General features: G+C 40.6%; 1 protein-coding gene across 2 annotated transcripts in view; it reads right to left on the bottom strand.

Moving 5' to 3' along the window:
• Positions 1-12,565, bottom strand: part of RGS6 (regulator of G protein signaling 6) — a 573,006-nt gene extending 560,441 nt beyond the window's left edge. For both annotated transcript variants that reach the window (XM_081289462.1, XM_081289463.1), the window contains exon 1: positions 12,097-12,565. The gene's annotated coding sequence lies outside the window, so the exon portion shown is untranslated. The remainder of the gene's footprint in view (positions 1-12,096) is intronic.
• Positions 12,566-16,393: the final 3,828 nt, after the last annotated feature.

Raw genomic sequence — 16,393 nt, 5'->3', positions numbered from 1 at the left:
GCACAGAGGTGAGACTGATATTCCACGTAGCTATTGCTTCAAGGTATTTAGTCGAATTCAACATCGAATCATGAAAATATTCTCAGAGAATTTTGAGTGTTCGGGAACTTACTTAATCTGACAGAGGACATTTGCAAAACACCTACAGTAACCATAATATCTAAGAGTCAAATTGTAAAACTTTCCCACAGAGATCAGAAATAAAATGAGGATACCCACTCTCACTTCTATTATATTAAAGGTTTTGGGCAATTCAACAGGCAAGAAAAAGAAATAAAAGTCACACTAATTAGAAAGAGAAAAATGTAAATTGTTTTGCAAGTTAATTCAATTGTGTGCAAAAAATATGAATAAAAATCTTCACAGAACTACTAGAATTAAGAACTGAATTTAGCAAAGTCACTGTATACAAGGTAAACATCTGAAACTCGGTTGTACTTCCATATATCAGCAACAAATGCTCCAAATGCCCAGAAAATGATAGCTTTGTAAAGATATTTATAAATGCAAAAATAAATTTCAAACACTAGGAGTATATCATTTTAAAAGATGCCCAATACCTTTACAACATAGAGGGATATGAAAATACTAACAGAAAGAAAAGATCTAAATGAATGAAGCGATAAATCATATTAACAGACTGAAATGGCAAACAAGGTAATGGTGTTAATTTACTTTAAATTTGGGCTGAAGATTTAATGCAATCTCAATCAAAATCCTATCAAAAGACAATTATAGCTGGGCACAGTGGCACACACCTGTAATCCCAGAGGCTATGGCAGAGGATCATGAGTTCAAAGCCAGCCTCAGCAAAAGCAAAGTGCTAAGCAACTCAGTGAGACCCTGTCTCTAAATAAAATACAAAATAGGGCTGGGGATGTGGCTCAGTAGTCAAGTGCCCCTGAGTTCAATCCCTGGTAACCCCCCCCAAAAAAAGACAATTATAAAATGTATACAGTAATGCAAATGACCAGGAATAAGCTATTCTTCAATAAGAACAGGGTGGGAGGACATAACGCTACTGGATATCAAGACTCCTTATAATTAAGGCAGCACTAGGATAGATCAAGAGAAACTAGGAAGCACAGAGAGAGACCTATTTAAGTGTGGTCACCTGATTGATAACAAAGGTGACATTTCAGAGCAGTAGAAAAAGGAGAGAATTTTAAATACATGGCACTGGGTTAACTGGAAATCCAAAACCAAAATAAATATGCATGTTTTTCCCTCATCTTAGACCAAAATCAAGCCCAGGTGGAATTTTTGACACCAAAAGGCAAAACAATAGATCATCTATAAATTAAAATAGAGTGGCTTTCTGACCTTACCTTATGAAGGCCAAGAAAATAATAAGCAACACAGGAAGAGACTGATAAATTGAATTGTATTTATAGTAAGATCTCCTACTCATCAAAATAGACTGAAAAGTGAACCATGGAGATAGGTATAGGTATCTTAAATACAAATAGGAAAAGGTCTCTTAAATACAAATGATGAGTAAAACTATTTTTATTAGAAATTTTATTTTTTAAAAAAGAAGAATCTTGGGATAGCATTTAATTCAGGGTTAGAGCACCTGCATAGCATGAACAGAGCCCTGGGTTCTATCCCTGGCGCTGCAAAAGAAAGAAAAAAGAAAACTACAACTCCACAGAATAGACAATTAATAGAAAACTAGGCAATCAATTTGAACAGGCATTACAAAAGACAAATTGGGGATAGGGGTGTCTACAATCAGCCAGCGGTGGTACATAGTGTAATCCCAGCCATCTTGCAGGCTAAGGCAGTAGGTTGGCAAACACAAGGCTAACCTCGGCAACTTAGTAAGACATTATTAAAAATGACCAAAAAAAAATATTTAAAAGGCACATCATTAGTCATCAGAGAAATGTAAATTAAAACCATGAGATACCACCAGATACACACCAGAATATCTAAAATTCAAAAGTTTGACAATCCCAGTCTTTGATATGGAGAAACTGAATACTCATCAACTGATGATAGGAGCATAAACTAGTACAACCACTTAGGAAAATTCTTTGTAAGGACCCACTAAATCTGAACATGAGCATGTTCTATGACCCAGAGGTATGCCAAACAGAAATGCATTCCTAATATACCATAAAACTATATGCAAAAATGAATGTTGTAGCACTATTCAGAATATGCCTAAACTAAAAATATCCCTTATGAATAACTATATTCAGAATATCACAAAGTAGAATGCTGGGCAACAATAAAAATGAATAAATTATTGCTACCCATCATAACATGAATGAATCTCTTATACGTTGTACACAAGAAGCCAGAAAAAAAGAGTACATACATATCAATATTTCATATACTTCAAAAACAAGAAAGTTGATGTGTTGGAAATCAGATTAATGATTACCACTGGAGAAATAGGGTGTATGTTTATGGGGAGGTACACGAAGTAGGTTTGATGGGGAGAAATGATAATATTCTATTTCATGATCTGGGAGAAATACCATGGATGTGTTTTTACTGTTTGAAAATTCCTGAGGTGGTGATTTGTGTGCTCTTCTATAAACGTTATACTTTAATAGACTTGTCTGATTAAAATCAAAGAAGGTAAATAAATGCAGATCTGGAAGAAGGGTGCAATGTCTTTTTCTCAGGGTGGCACTTGTACTGTCCCATGGAGAGCAATGCAAACAGTGGTATCAAAACAGGGTTGAGGTTAGAGGGGTGGTGAGGGAGCAGAGGGGGGTGTCCGTCACCACTGGCTACATCTTCAGTAGGCATAGACTCGACCCTCACTGAATGAGAGCAGAATGAAATGGAGACCAGCAATTAAAGGAAGGCTTCGCAATGTCTCCCAACAGCTAACTTATAATAGTGCTCCCACGGTGGCTTAAATTCTCTGCATCCATTCTTACTTTTTTTTTTTTTTTTTTTACTGCTCTGCAAGAAAAATTTTAGAAGATTGAGGCAGTTTTCATTTCTGGTTGTCCATTCCATTTCACAGCAAATTTGCTGCTTCTAGAAAAGAAGGATGGGCCTATGACCTGACCTGGCCAAAATGTGCTTGATCTTTGGACGCACAGACTGGACCAACCTAGCCATGTGACTAATTAGGACCAAAGCCCTTCCCTGAGACTGAGACAAGGACACTGGAAGAAGGAAGATCCCTTCCCTAAGAAGCGAGTCATGGTTTGAGTATAGGGACATTAGTGACCATTTTCTTTTTCTTTAGTGTCACAGAAGGAGTAAGTCAAGAAGACCAAGCATCAAGTAAGAGTGCCGGTGGGATCATTTAAGCCCTGGATGCAGCCATACCTGAATTCTCAGGTATATGGCCAGATAAATGTATTTTTGAGATGTATAAATTTTCAGTTGGGGTATTATTGGGGTTTTGTTTGGTGGGACGGTCCTGCATCCAAGAAAATCCTGAATCGCCATCATCACCACCCTTATCATATGTCTGAGGCATGCATATCCCTCCTTAGACTGGTCTTCAATTTGCATTTCTAGTCTTATCAATCACTTTTCATCTTCACATATCCAACAAAATGGCTAACCTCAACCACAGAGAACTTTCCCCAGCCAAGAACTCCCAATAAGCAAAATTCAACTTAAACCAGTCTCTTTTCAAATACATTATTGAAGAGCCAACTGGTCATCCCTGTTAAGGAGTATTAGAAAATAAAGGAAACTGGGGATCAGAAACAGATTCCTTTGAAGTGGGAGAGGGGGGTTGTATGGCAGATGGCAGGCAGGGGAAGTGGCTTTTGCAGAGAAGTTTTTGAAAGCTAAAGGAAGCCAAAAAAAAAAAAAATACAAACCTGAAATTGACAGCATATGCTTTGGCATGATGCTAAATACCCTATGCATTGGGGTGAGATTTCTGAGGACTTCCTAACCAGTCATGCCAAGTAAGTTAAATCAAGCTCATCCAACGACTCATCTATTTTATCCTTGAGCCACAGAGAGACCTAGGCGTCAGCAGTCAACCCCTCCATGTCCCAAGGTCTGAAAGGCAGTGAACCTTTGGCCAGAGCCTAACATGGTGGGGGGGACGTGCATATGTACTGGGAATTGTGCTTTGGCTGTAAACAAAACCACCAGCAAGCATTTCATGCATGGGAATGGGATCCAGGAAACCAGAAGCCACAAGATTCACTGTGGCATATCCCACCAACCCAGGGGAGGAAGTACCACTCATCATCTACCTTTGTTTTCTCCCTTTTACTTTCAGGAAACAACAAGTACTTATTAAACACTTTTGCCTTCAACCAAGACTTCCCTTATCCCTGTTTTCACTCAAGTTTTAAGTTCCTCCATGCAGACTTCTGCCAGAAAGGTTTTTAAGGATCTGACCCTCTGCAGGGTGTACTAAGTATTCTCTGCACACTGCTTTTACGTTATCACTCCTATCCTTTGATTTGCACTGAAATGCCTCAAGTGCACCCCTGCCCACCCAGCCCCTGGCCCCATCCCATAGGCCCCACACCTGACAGTCCTCCAAGGTCCAGATCATCCACTCAACACCTCTGGAGAAAGTCCTCAGTGGGAAGGAATCTTCCTCATTCCATTTACATGTGCCTTCCTTACCAGGCTGTTTCCCTTTTATCTCCCACAAAACTGCAAGCTTCCAGAACACAAAAGCCCTATCTGATTAACCATCACCTAGAAAAGGGTCTTTGGTTGTGAGGCTTTATGACCTGATGTGGACAAGCAGGACAAGGAGCAGAGAAAAACAGCACAGATCATAGGCTCACTGTGACCTGGGATGGGGAACCTCCCCAAGCCCGTGAAGAGCCCATCATGCATTCCAGAGACTGTCTTCAGATACACTCTTTCAGTAGTGCCCCCAGAGCAACCAAATTTGTCAGCTCTATTCTATTCTGCATCTGGGAAGAATGCAGATCAATACTGCTAATCTACTTTTTTCTCATGTCACGTACCCCTGGCTATGGGCAAACGCCAGCAGGTAAGTTCCTACACTACCTGTTGTACTGAAAATGAAAGTACCTTCCCCTTAAAAAAAAAAATCTAAAATATAATCAATACACTTATTCTTTGTGAAGGCGTCCTTTCTATTTTGACCAGCTGCTGAATCAGTCTTTGTATTAGGATGTATGGTCAGCAGAATGAGGGCGTCTTCCTGCTTGGTTTGGAATCTGAATGTGGTAGCACTTACGTAGCAGTTTAGGAGAGAAATACATTGGATTTTTTTTTTTAATTGTGGCCTATTTTTCTAGAGAGGTCACACAGATAAAATGCAGTCAGCTCAAGTGTTTCTCTTGGATTGGTCAGTGCAGATCAGCATTATGTTTTTCTAATTAGAATTAATTAATGATTAAAAATGGATTAAAATATGACAATAACAAGCCTTTCTGAGCAGCCCTGTTTCTGTCATGATTTTATCACCATCTCCAATACGAGGCCACATACTCAGTCCTCACCCATCCCTAATGCCCTCCCAGACCTGGGGTCCAGCCGCAGTTGCCACTTATCATCACACATGGGTAATTATTAGGAAAAAAGGAAGTGTTATTGGACACCCATGTCTCTTTAGAACAGGTGTCAGAGGGCCCATGTTTCAAGAAAAAAATGGGTATAAATGTTTTTCTTTCTGAGAATAAAACTTTCTACATATTTAACACAAAGGATGTTAAAAGAAAATTACAATGTAAGTTACTCTTGTGACAGAAACTACACTTGTTTCTCCCATTTGCTTCACCTAACTGGTCCTATTAAGGACTTGAGATTGCAATTCATCTCCTAATGCTTTTTTCTTCCTTCCTTGACTCCACAAATCATTCTCAATTACTGTAAACCAGAATCTGCAACAGATGCTGAAGTTATAGGAGGGAATAAAACAGAATACCTGCTCTGCTGGAATGTGCATACTAAAGGAAGGAGACAGATGATATGTAAATGAAGATAATAATACAAAGTCCTGGTGGCAAAGTTCTGCAGAGAAAGAGCTGGGAAAGACAGAGCAATGAACAACAGGGGCAGGGGTTAGAGTTGTCTGGGATGACTCTGAACTTTGCATTTTGGGTTTTTTGTCTGTTTGTCTGTTTGGTTGTTATTGTTGTTAATGCTGGAAATTGATCCCAGGGTCAGTCCCCTGTATTCTAGGCAAGTCCTACCACGAAGCTACATCCCCAGCCCATTATGTCAATTCTTACTCTGGAAGTAAACAATTGGCTTAATAACCAATTATTATTAACACTTCTCACCTAAAAAATAATAATAATCTTGGCATATTCTTTCTTTTTTTCTCTCTCCCTCTATCTCCTTCCTATTTCCTAAAGCTTTTCTCTTCCAGATCTGACATATTCTCTCTCTGACTGGAAAGGTACCCTCCTTGCCTTATCGTTTATTTGCTCTATGTATTTTCCCAATCACTTATCAGCCTTTCTTTTTGATTTTATATTCATTTCTATCATCTCTCCAAGATGATGAAAGCTGTCTCTCTTTATTCCCTACCTTGTGATATTTCAGAGAGACTCAGAACTTTGGGATCAGATAAGATCCAAGTTTAAATGCTGGTTTCTTCATTTGGTAACTATCAAACCTGCAGCAAATGGCCAAACCTGTTTCTCACCTTCAGTTTTCTCACCTGTAAAATAGGGAAAATGCTCCCTAACTCCTGTGAAAGGCTTTGATCCACAAAAGCTGTACAGATGCCGGTTGTTGTTTTGTAAGATCAGTCCTCCACTATATGACAGATCCACTGCTTTGTAGGCTTCGCAGCTTTTGCATAAGTAACTAATTTTTAATCAAGCATTTAGTATGTGTGTAGCCTTGTACTGGAGATGGTGATCAAATTAGGACCAAAAAAAAAAAAAGCAGACAAATAGACCACAGCCCAGTGAGGAGGCACAATTCGTGCATAATTACAAACGAGAATGAGGATCTCACTATATCATGGACCTGGATCTAGCCAGGTAAAATCAAGCAAGAAATGACTTTTAACCACTCATACTCTTCATCCATGACCAAGCCCTTTGCTGCATGCTTAACCCATACTGGTATTATTCCACACCAACACCAACCCCTCCTTCCTCCCATTTCTTCCCCCACCTCCACTCTGAACATCAATAACTCAGTCAACATTTACCAAACTCCTACTATCTGCCAAGCATCATAAGAAATGCCAAGGATATAGAGAAAAGGGAAAAAAAAAACATGGACTTGCTCCAGGTGTGGTCATAATCTGGCTCAAGAAGTAACAAGGTAGCAGAGTCTCCTTGTTGTCTCTTCTCTTCCTTCTGGTATTAATGACCCTCAGGCTTATGTAGCATCTTTGCCTATTGCAAAGGAGACCTGCCCTATTTGGCCCTCTCCTTTTAAATGTCTAGGCCACTTGCTTCCTACAACCTCCTCAAAACCCAGTTTTATAACAGTGGAGCAGGATTCTCTCAGAGGGACTTAGAGTTCTTCAAATGCTAGACTGACAGTGAGTCCTCACAGGCACACCTACTCAAGAGGCAAAGTTTTTATTCTTATTCTACAGATGAGAAAGTTGATGTCAGAAACACGATGAATAGGGTTTTTAGATGATGCCTGTGGTACTCCTTTAAGAGAAAATGATAGTGGTACTGTCTGAGCTCCAGGCTATAGGGTCATAGGTGTCCCAGGTATTTCCAAAGGAGGCCTCCACTAGCTGACATCCTCATAGAACACCTCATCTCATCAGGGTCTGTATAATGAGCACTTCCACTTGATATACTAGTAAGTAACAAAACTCAACTATGGACAAATGTGAAAGTGGCTTTTCCTTTGAAGGTTTTTACCAAAGTATTTAGAGAAGCCAAGACAGTCCCCATAACTCATTTTAATAGCAATGGTTAAAGGAGCATCTAGTTTGTCCATAGTCAAGTATTTGCATTTTTTTAAGTTTCCATGCATAAAAGTGGATATTTTCCCTACCCTATGAATCTAAGAAATAAATACAAACCCCCAAAAACAAGAAATAAGTACAAAAAAAGATTATTTTTTTTATTCAAAATGTATCCCCACAAGGATGATCAAAAATTCTAAGGCATTTCAGCCAGCTGAGATCTCCTAGCTATCAAATGCTTGCTCAATGTCAGTAGAGGGACATGGTAAATAAAGCCCCCTCCCCCATTTCTGATCCGGAAGGCCTGGTTCTGATTTCTCATGCTGCCACTTACTAGCCTGGTGGATTTACGTAGGTTAATTTGTTTCTCTGTCTTAGTTTACTCAATCTTACAGAATGGCCATGGGGGCTCTAATAACTATTGTTTTGCCTTTTTTGGGTGGGATGACAGCAGGGGTATCATTGCTTGCTTTTCTGACTGTTTCAGTAGTTAGGGTCATTATCAGGGTACTTCCCCTGCTACAGCCACCCTTTGGTAAGCTAATCTGTGGGGAATGAGTTCTAGGATCCCCAAGATATCAAAATCCTGGATGCTCACATCCCTTATACAAAATGGTATACTTGCATCTAACCATCACACATTCTTTCCTACACTCCAAATCATCTCTATGATAGTGGTACTGATACAAATGTTATATACATAGTAGTTATATTGTTTAGGGAATAATGATAAAAGAAAAAGTTGGTACATGTTTAATACAAGTTCAATTTTTTCTGAATATTTTTTATTTGCAGTTCGTTGAATGGACAGATGCAAAACCCATGTATGGAAGGCCAACTCTATGTGGCAAAAAATGAATTGCCTCTCATAGGTCTCAGAGAGGCAACTGAGAAGCATTTGGTGTGCTTTGTGGTTTGTGACAACTCAAGCAGGTACTCCTAGTTATTTAACATAACTCAATAGGTTTAATGTCCATTTTAACTGTCTACTTGTAAGCATTTTTGTTCTCCATGCAGTTTAAAGAACTGGGTTTCATGACTAATAATTACTCTTATTATACAGACATTATGGTCTCAAATTCTGGATGATTATTCTCTTGACTAGTTCAAAAAGTTTTCCCCATGGGAAAAAAATGATACTGATTCAATAAATGTTTCCTGAATACCTATTGGCAGGTACATTGCTGGGCATATGATAGATGGATGCAAAAATAAAAAATGAAAAACAAGTGAAACAGGATTTTTAGCTCCAAGGAATTTCTTCTCTAGTTCTATGTGGTACCCAGGTCAGCAGGATCAGCATCATCTGAAGACTGGTTAGAAATGTAAACTCTTGGGCCCCACTCCAGGTCAACTGTCTGTCTGAATAAGCCCTCTGCAAAGATCACCCTCCTCAAATGTCAAAGCAACACATCTATCATGAGCTTATGGAGCCAAATCAAAAAGTATCTTTGTCCTTTTGAGGAAACAGGGGTCTCGAGGCCACATGAGAAATTGATGGCAAAATTGCAATCAAAACTCAGGTCTCCCACCCAAATGGCAACTGCTCTTTCTACTTCTTTTCTGATGCTTCACTGTGTAAATCTGATGGGAAGCCCCATGTATAAACTAGCCCCAAAAAGGTAAACACTGATTTTCAGTGAGTAGAGAAAGAGAATTAGTACTCTTTGAAATAGGGCCACTAATAAAAATTAAAAGGTGATCTATCAAAATCATCCAGTAAACTAGAAGTAATTTCCCAAACCTTTAATATATATCCAAGTTCTGTTTATAAGATTTGAAGATTCTGTGGGGGAAGGGTAGAAATACAATGAAGATGTGACTAATATCTAAAAGAATGTACAATTCAAAGAAATGTTAGTGATGGTTCATCATCTGTGGGAATTACAGATAATCTTTCTCCTTTTTTTTTTCCTTTGTATTTTCCTGAATTTTTCCCAATACCAAGATACTACTTTTATATTCAGGAAAAGAAAAAGAAGGAAAAATGCTTTTGGAAATGTTATAGCCATATCACTCAATATGCAGATTTATTTTGTATTTTGTATTTCTATTTCTTTCCATACAGCAGGATAATGTGTATGTAGTAATTATTTATATCATGCCATATGTTACAGTGAAGATGAAATTCAGTAAATATATTCCTTCTAGCTAGCCCTCAAAATAAAGAGGTTAAATGCATTCCTAGGTTCAAAGCACTAAGAATTAAGACAAACTAACTGAAGCTAAAGGAAAAAAAAATAATCCCAGTACTGAGATCTCAGAGCACATCCCTTTTCAAAAACGTTTATGTGACACATGGCTCCTTATTCATATCTCTCTGATGCTTAACCCCTGGCATAAAATGAAATGTTCAGCAATTCCTGGCAAAGTCTTCAGAGTCAGGGGATAAAATGCATGGGAGAAGATCGAAGAGATAAGAAACAAAATGATCCTACTTTCACATAAAATTCAGTCCCTGAGGGACAATAAGACATTCAAAATTTCTGGCAAATTCCAACATCCAAAATATATTTTATGTTTTTCTTTTTCAAGAAATGTTTGCTCAATTAAAATATATTTAGTTGGCTATTTCATCCACAAATCACTGATAAATAAGTTGGACTCAGCTGAAGAAACATTTCTTTCACAAAAGCATTGTCATTTTTGGAATTTTTCACTGGATAAGACATATTGATTGACTCAAAAAAAGACTAACATTGTTTTACTGAAACTCTCAGCAGTACAAATTCAGTGAATGTTAATTGAAATTTCTAAAAGGAAACAGGAAGTAAAGTTAAGAGCCAATGGAATGAATATAGGAAAGGAAACACCAGTGGCCATCTCCTTCATCAAAATACCCTGCAATTGTTGACATTTCTAGAATTTGCAGACTCTTTCAGTTATTGAGGGTAAACTCTCTCCATATAGTTTATAGTCCATGAGGTCACTATATTTACACAACAATTAACCTTAAGAATAATAGAGAACTCAAAAAGAATCTGTGTTCCTGGTTTTGCTGGTTCAGCAAACAAGCTTTGGTTTACAAAGGTGTCTCTCTAAAAATAAATCTCTGAATTCCCTCAACCCTCTACTTTCTTTTTCAGGGTAGTCCTTCCCATTGCAAAATTAAAAAATGAAGAATGAGAATAAAGACTGTACAACTTGGAAGGTTTCCCACCAACAGCCCAGTTCCCATTCCATATGAAAATTATTCTAGAAAAGTCATCTTTTCAACATACGGAGCTAAACCTTAACTATTTCATTTCAGTCTAACAATTTTTGACAGATCATGCACAAACTTGTAGCCCATTCTCTAATGCCATTCTGATACAAGCTCATTCATCTATTTCTCATCCTCTCTGGAGAGAGAAGGTCCACTGTTGGGTTTTACGTCATCCTGATGATTTTTACAGTTTTACTTTGGAGCTGCTAAAAGGTACTGATCAGAACTTACCTGAAAATCCAACTCCTAAGCATTGATAAATGCTGAGGGAACAATTCCAAGCCAACACCAAGATTCAAAATATCTTCAATTTGTAGTATAGAAATGCCACTCGTCTCAATGAAAGAAAATAATGTTCCTACTCCATCAAATTAAAACCCAAAATACAGCAGCTTTCATTCTGAACAAAATTCAATTTTCTGGGTCACTTTCCCCATCTCTCCGGGCCACTTTTTATGCAGCCTAACAATGACTGTAAACAGGGTCTCTACACATAATCAATTTACTTGACATCCTCTCAGAGCCAAGAATACCTACCTTTTCCTTTCCTAAGGCAGGTCCCAAATAACAGAACTCACCACCCACCCCTGCCTTCCACACCTCACCACGGAGACTCGCCGCCTTCTCTTCCAAATCACAAAGGGGCGAGCTTAGTCAGAGAAAAAGTTAATGAAGGTCCACTTTTGAGGCAAATTGCCCTACCTGGGATGACAAAATCGGACGACTTGGAAGAACCTATAAGCACCTTCGCTCTGCACCCTCGTCCTGGTCGGTGAGCGCTTCACGCCCAGAAACCCAGGAACATGATTTATATGCAGACCTGCACCCATCCCACACAAGTCCGCTCGCCAGCTTGTCTAACCACTTATGTAAGCTCGTCTTCCACAGTCCCAAACTGCAGACACACACCGGCACCTGTCACGCATCTGAAATGGACAAGCATCCACACCCAGGAGATGAAATCAACACATATGAATGGGTGTGTGTGTGTGTGTGTGTGTGTGTGTGTGTGGAGGGGTGCTGTTTCAAACCATCTTTTCCCCCATTTGTTTCCAGTCACAACTACAATTACCTTAGCAACCAAAGAATTGCCTTGACTCTCTTCGCTTCTCAATTTCTCTTAAAGCCAAGCTTGCGCCAGGGTCATGATAAAGCTAGAAAAGCCCAGGGAACCGGGAACCCGCAACCTCCTGGGGGCGGAGGGGAAGTCTAGTTCGTCTCCGCGCTGCCCTCCAATGTCTCGCCTCCTCTTTTCGACTTTCCGTGGTGGCGAGCGCAGGGGCTCAGCAAGCGGACAGCGAAGCCCCGGGCCCGCGAGGAGGCGCGGCGCGTCGCATGGTGCCAGGGCGCGGGGCGCTCGGGGTGTCTCCAGCGCGCTCCGGGCGGGCCTGGCTCTCCGCGCTCTCCCGCACTCGCGCTTCGCCTGCCTCTGCCCGCACGGGGCCGGCGGACTGCGCGGAGGTGGGTCCGCCCCCTCGGCGCCCGCCGGCTCCCGCAGCTGTGGGAACCCGGCGCCCGGGCGGAGCTCTGGCCGCCGAGCAGGGCCGAGCGCGAGGAGCTGCCCCAACTCGCGAAGCCGCTCCGCTCTGCCGCCGGCGAACTGCTGCAGCGGCGCCCGCTGTCGGGTGCCGAGCGGAGCTGCAGCCCCGCGCCCTGCGCACCTGGGCGCCGGCACCTGGGTCCCGGTCCGCACCGTGTAAGGAGGGGCGGGCGGCTGGGGCGGGGCCGAGGCACCTGAGCGCGTCCCCAGGGCGCCGCCACTCGGCTCACCTGTTTCCAGAGCCGCGGAAGGTGCGGACCGGAGTTCACCAGAGGAAAAACAAATCTGGAGATTCCTGGCGCTCTAGTAGCTGCTGAGAGACTGATTCAACCAGGCGGAGATCCCTTTCATCAGTTTTAGCTGTCCTGGTAGGGAAAGTTTAGTGGCGTCAAGGTGATCTTAGGGATTTCTGGCCGGGGTGTTGTGCCCGGTAGCATTTGAATCCCTCACTGACGTGTAGCTGGCGCCCTCTAAATTAAAATGGGCCACCGTGATCATCCGTGATACTGTTACTAACCTCGTCATTTTTATTTATTCAACATTTACACCACACGCTGTCTTTGGAGTGTTTTTGTGTTCGTCCTTATCTTAAAATACTGCAAAAGGGCTTCTGAGAATGCTTAGACAGCTATTTTGAGAAATAAGACAAAAAGTTGAAGACAAAGTGAGGAAGGATAACTTGAGCTGACCATTTTCTTCAATGTGGGAGTTTCGAAATTTGATGTTTGAAGATGTAGGAAGCTGTGGATGGAGGTGCAACAAGATTATTGGTACCGAATGGTAACCAGGGGATCTGAGTGCAACATCAATGTTATCCCGTATCGAGAATTTAAGTTGTATTATGTGTGGGGTGGGGAGACCTAACTGCCTTTAAGAATGGGTGAACTGGATTTTCTTCATTCATAAGTTTCCAGAGGTTGAAAGTTTCCTTTTCACCAGGCTTCTTCCGTCACTGCTTCTTATGCATAAATATGAGTCATGAGAAAACATCAGACAAATGCAAATGGAGAGAAAGTCAGGTAACTGGCCTGTCCTCTTTTAAAAATGTCCAGACCAGGAAAGTAAAGGTTGTTCTGTGACTAACGCGACAAGGCAACTAAATGCAGCTGGTAATCTTGATGGGATCCAAGACCTGTTGATGACATTAATGGCCTAATCATTGCAGTTTCAATAGAGACTCTAAGTAAGAAGGATTAAATTAGATCCCTGTTACTTTTCTGATGTAGAGATCGTTCTCTAGTCATTCAGGAGAGTGTCCTTGCTTTCAGGAAGCACACACTAAAGTATGAAGAGGTCAAAGTGTGCCATCCTTTGGATCTGGAATGTGTCCGTAGGCCCATGTATTGGAAATTTGGTCCACAGTCCCTGGCACTATTGGGAGGTGTGGACCCTTGAGAAGATGGGACCTAGTGGAAAGAAATTAGGTCACTGGGGCATTCCCTTGAATGCCAGACCTGGCCCCTCTCTGTGTTCCTGATGATGAAGTAAATACTCCTCCTCTATCCTGGGGTTCCTGCCATGATGTACAGACCCAAAGCAATAGGCGAACCGACTATGGACTGAGACCATGAACCAAAATCAATCTTTCCTCCCTTTTAAGTTGTTTATCTCCAGCATTTCGTCACAGCAAGGGAAAACTGACAAACACAAGGACACCACCTTTTCAGCTTACTCTCTGTGAGCTCAGGAATGTTAACACTTAAATGGAGACATAAAGGAGCTCTTTGAGCTACTTTTGCAAGATTTCTGTAATCCAACATTATTTCAAAATAAAAGGTTAATAAAGATACATTATGGTAGAATTGTTCTCCTTACTGAAAAAAGAAAATAGAAAAACTCAACTTCACTTTTCAAAAGTGTGCACTATGGGTTTCCTTTAACAATCAACTCACTGTTAGCTGCACTGAAAATATGATTTGATCTGAAAGTAGTAATTTGTGAATATATACAATAATTCAATTCAATTCAACTTTTCATCCATCCACCCAGCAATTATTAATGGCAAGCCACTTGCAAAAGAATCTTTCCTGAAATTCATCTGAAGTATAAAATGAAATACCTTTTTAAGTAAGTCCTGAATATTTTGCCTACTTCATTATCAGACAAGGAGCTATAAGAAAGTGTGTGATAGAATTGATTGTGGTGGACCTCTTGGTCTGGGTGACAAATTGAACAGAAGAATGAAAATGAGTGGCAATGTAGTTTTAATAACTGCATTGACAGGCGAAGGAGAAAAAGATAGCCTTTGATGCATGTACATGGCAATTTTTTGCGGGAAGATAATGAGCTTGGATATCAGGTGGCCCATTTCCCAGGACTGTGCACTTGTGACATTTACAGCTGATGCTCCTTTTTTCCTCAAACCTCCATATTTTCCCTTCCTCCCACGTTAGTGCAGTCTTTTTCTGATAGCTAAGTACTGTGTTCTTTGCATTTTGGCGATAAAAGAAGAGCAGATTCTGGATCAGTTTTGTATTATCTTAGGTCGTGAAAGAAAATAAATGTCCTGATAGGTACTTCAGATAAGTGTCTTCTCAACGGGGGACTCAAAGGCCAGCATCAGTGTTTCCTGGGGAAGTTAACTAAAATTGACAACAATGGTGCTCAAATTCCACCCTAGAATTATGAAGTCCAAATTTCTAGTGATGAGACCTGGAAATCCACTTTAGAACCAGATTTGTGAACCACGGCTTTGTGGGGTGCTTCCTTCATGAAACGCCCAGCATTCCTATTACCACTAATTGCATAATCTCTTTTTCAGGCAAGCTGATTACAATTGAAGTGGATTTCTTCCCTTTTCCAGCATTAGCACCTGATCTGCAGTTTTGAAAACCAAGTGACTGGGGAATGGATGTGTTTATATCATGATGCTGGGAAGATTATGTTTTGAGACTCTGAAGTCACATCAGAGTAGAATGCGTATTCACAATGTTAATAATCAGGAAATGTATATGTAATAGTGTGAATGCTATGGGAGAGAGTCGACATTAACAATAACAAAGCTTTTTAAAACCTACATCAGGCCCAAAATAAGCATAGAATGCTGTTCACACCAAAGGTTTGAACCAAGCCTCTTCACCTAGGCACCTCCCTAGACACTGTTTCAAGAACTGCCCTCGTACAGTCAGAATTGTCACAAAATAGGCAACTGTTTGTGAGATGTGACTTGGAGGGTTAGACAGAACCCCTTAAATCAAAAATATCTGTTCCTCATTCCCATTTTTGTCTCCCTCCTGCTAGGTACTGGGATTCTCACAATCAATCACAGTTGGTTCCAGGTGTGTTTTGTTGGAACCATGGTAATTAGGCAGAGAATGTACTTCAACAAGAAGGCTCCTTTACTGAGTCAAAATATGCCAGTTACAGGTAGAGCACTTGCCTGGCATGTGTGAGACACAGGGTTCAATTCTCAGTACTGCATATAAATAAATAAAGATCCATTGACAAGTAAAAATATGTACATAAAAAAATGTCAGTTACAAACTCTAATCAAAAGTCTCAGTTACCTAAGACCACAGGTAGCCCCCAAAACTAAGGACACTAAAATTGGATGCATAGCATGCATGTAAAACACAACACTCTCTTCTTCAAGAGAACCATTTTATTTAAATATTCTTTTTGTAGTTGTAGTTGGACACAATACATTCATTTTAATGTGGTGCTGAGGATGGAACCCAGGGCCTCACATGTGCTAGACAAGCGCTCTACCACTAAGCCACAACCCCAGCCCCAGGAAAACCATATTTTAATTCATTTAAGTCCTTTTGTGGGTTTTCAAAGAACCAATCCTCAGCTCAGAGGGTACTCTTAGCTGTCTTTCGAATTCTGT

Source organism: Spermophilus citellus, assembly GCF_964194105.1.
Source record: "Spermophilus citellus genome assembly, chromosome: 4".
Taxonomy (NCBI): domain Eukaryota; kingdom Metazoa; phylum Chordata; class Mammalia; order Rodentia; family Sciuridae; genus Spermophilus; species Spermophilus citellus.
The sequence above is the reverse complement of the archived record's forward strand: the minus strand, read 5'-3'. Positions and strand labels throughout refer to the sequence as shown.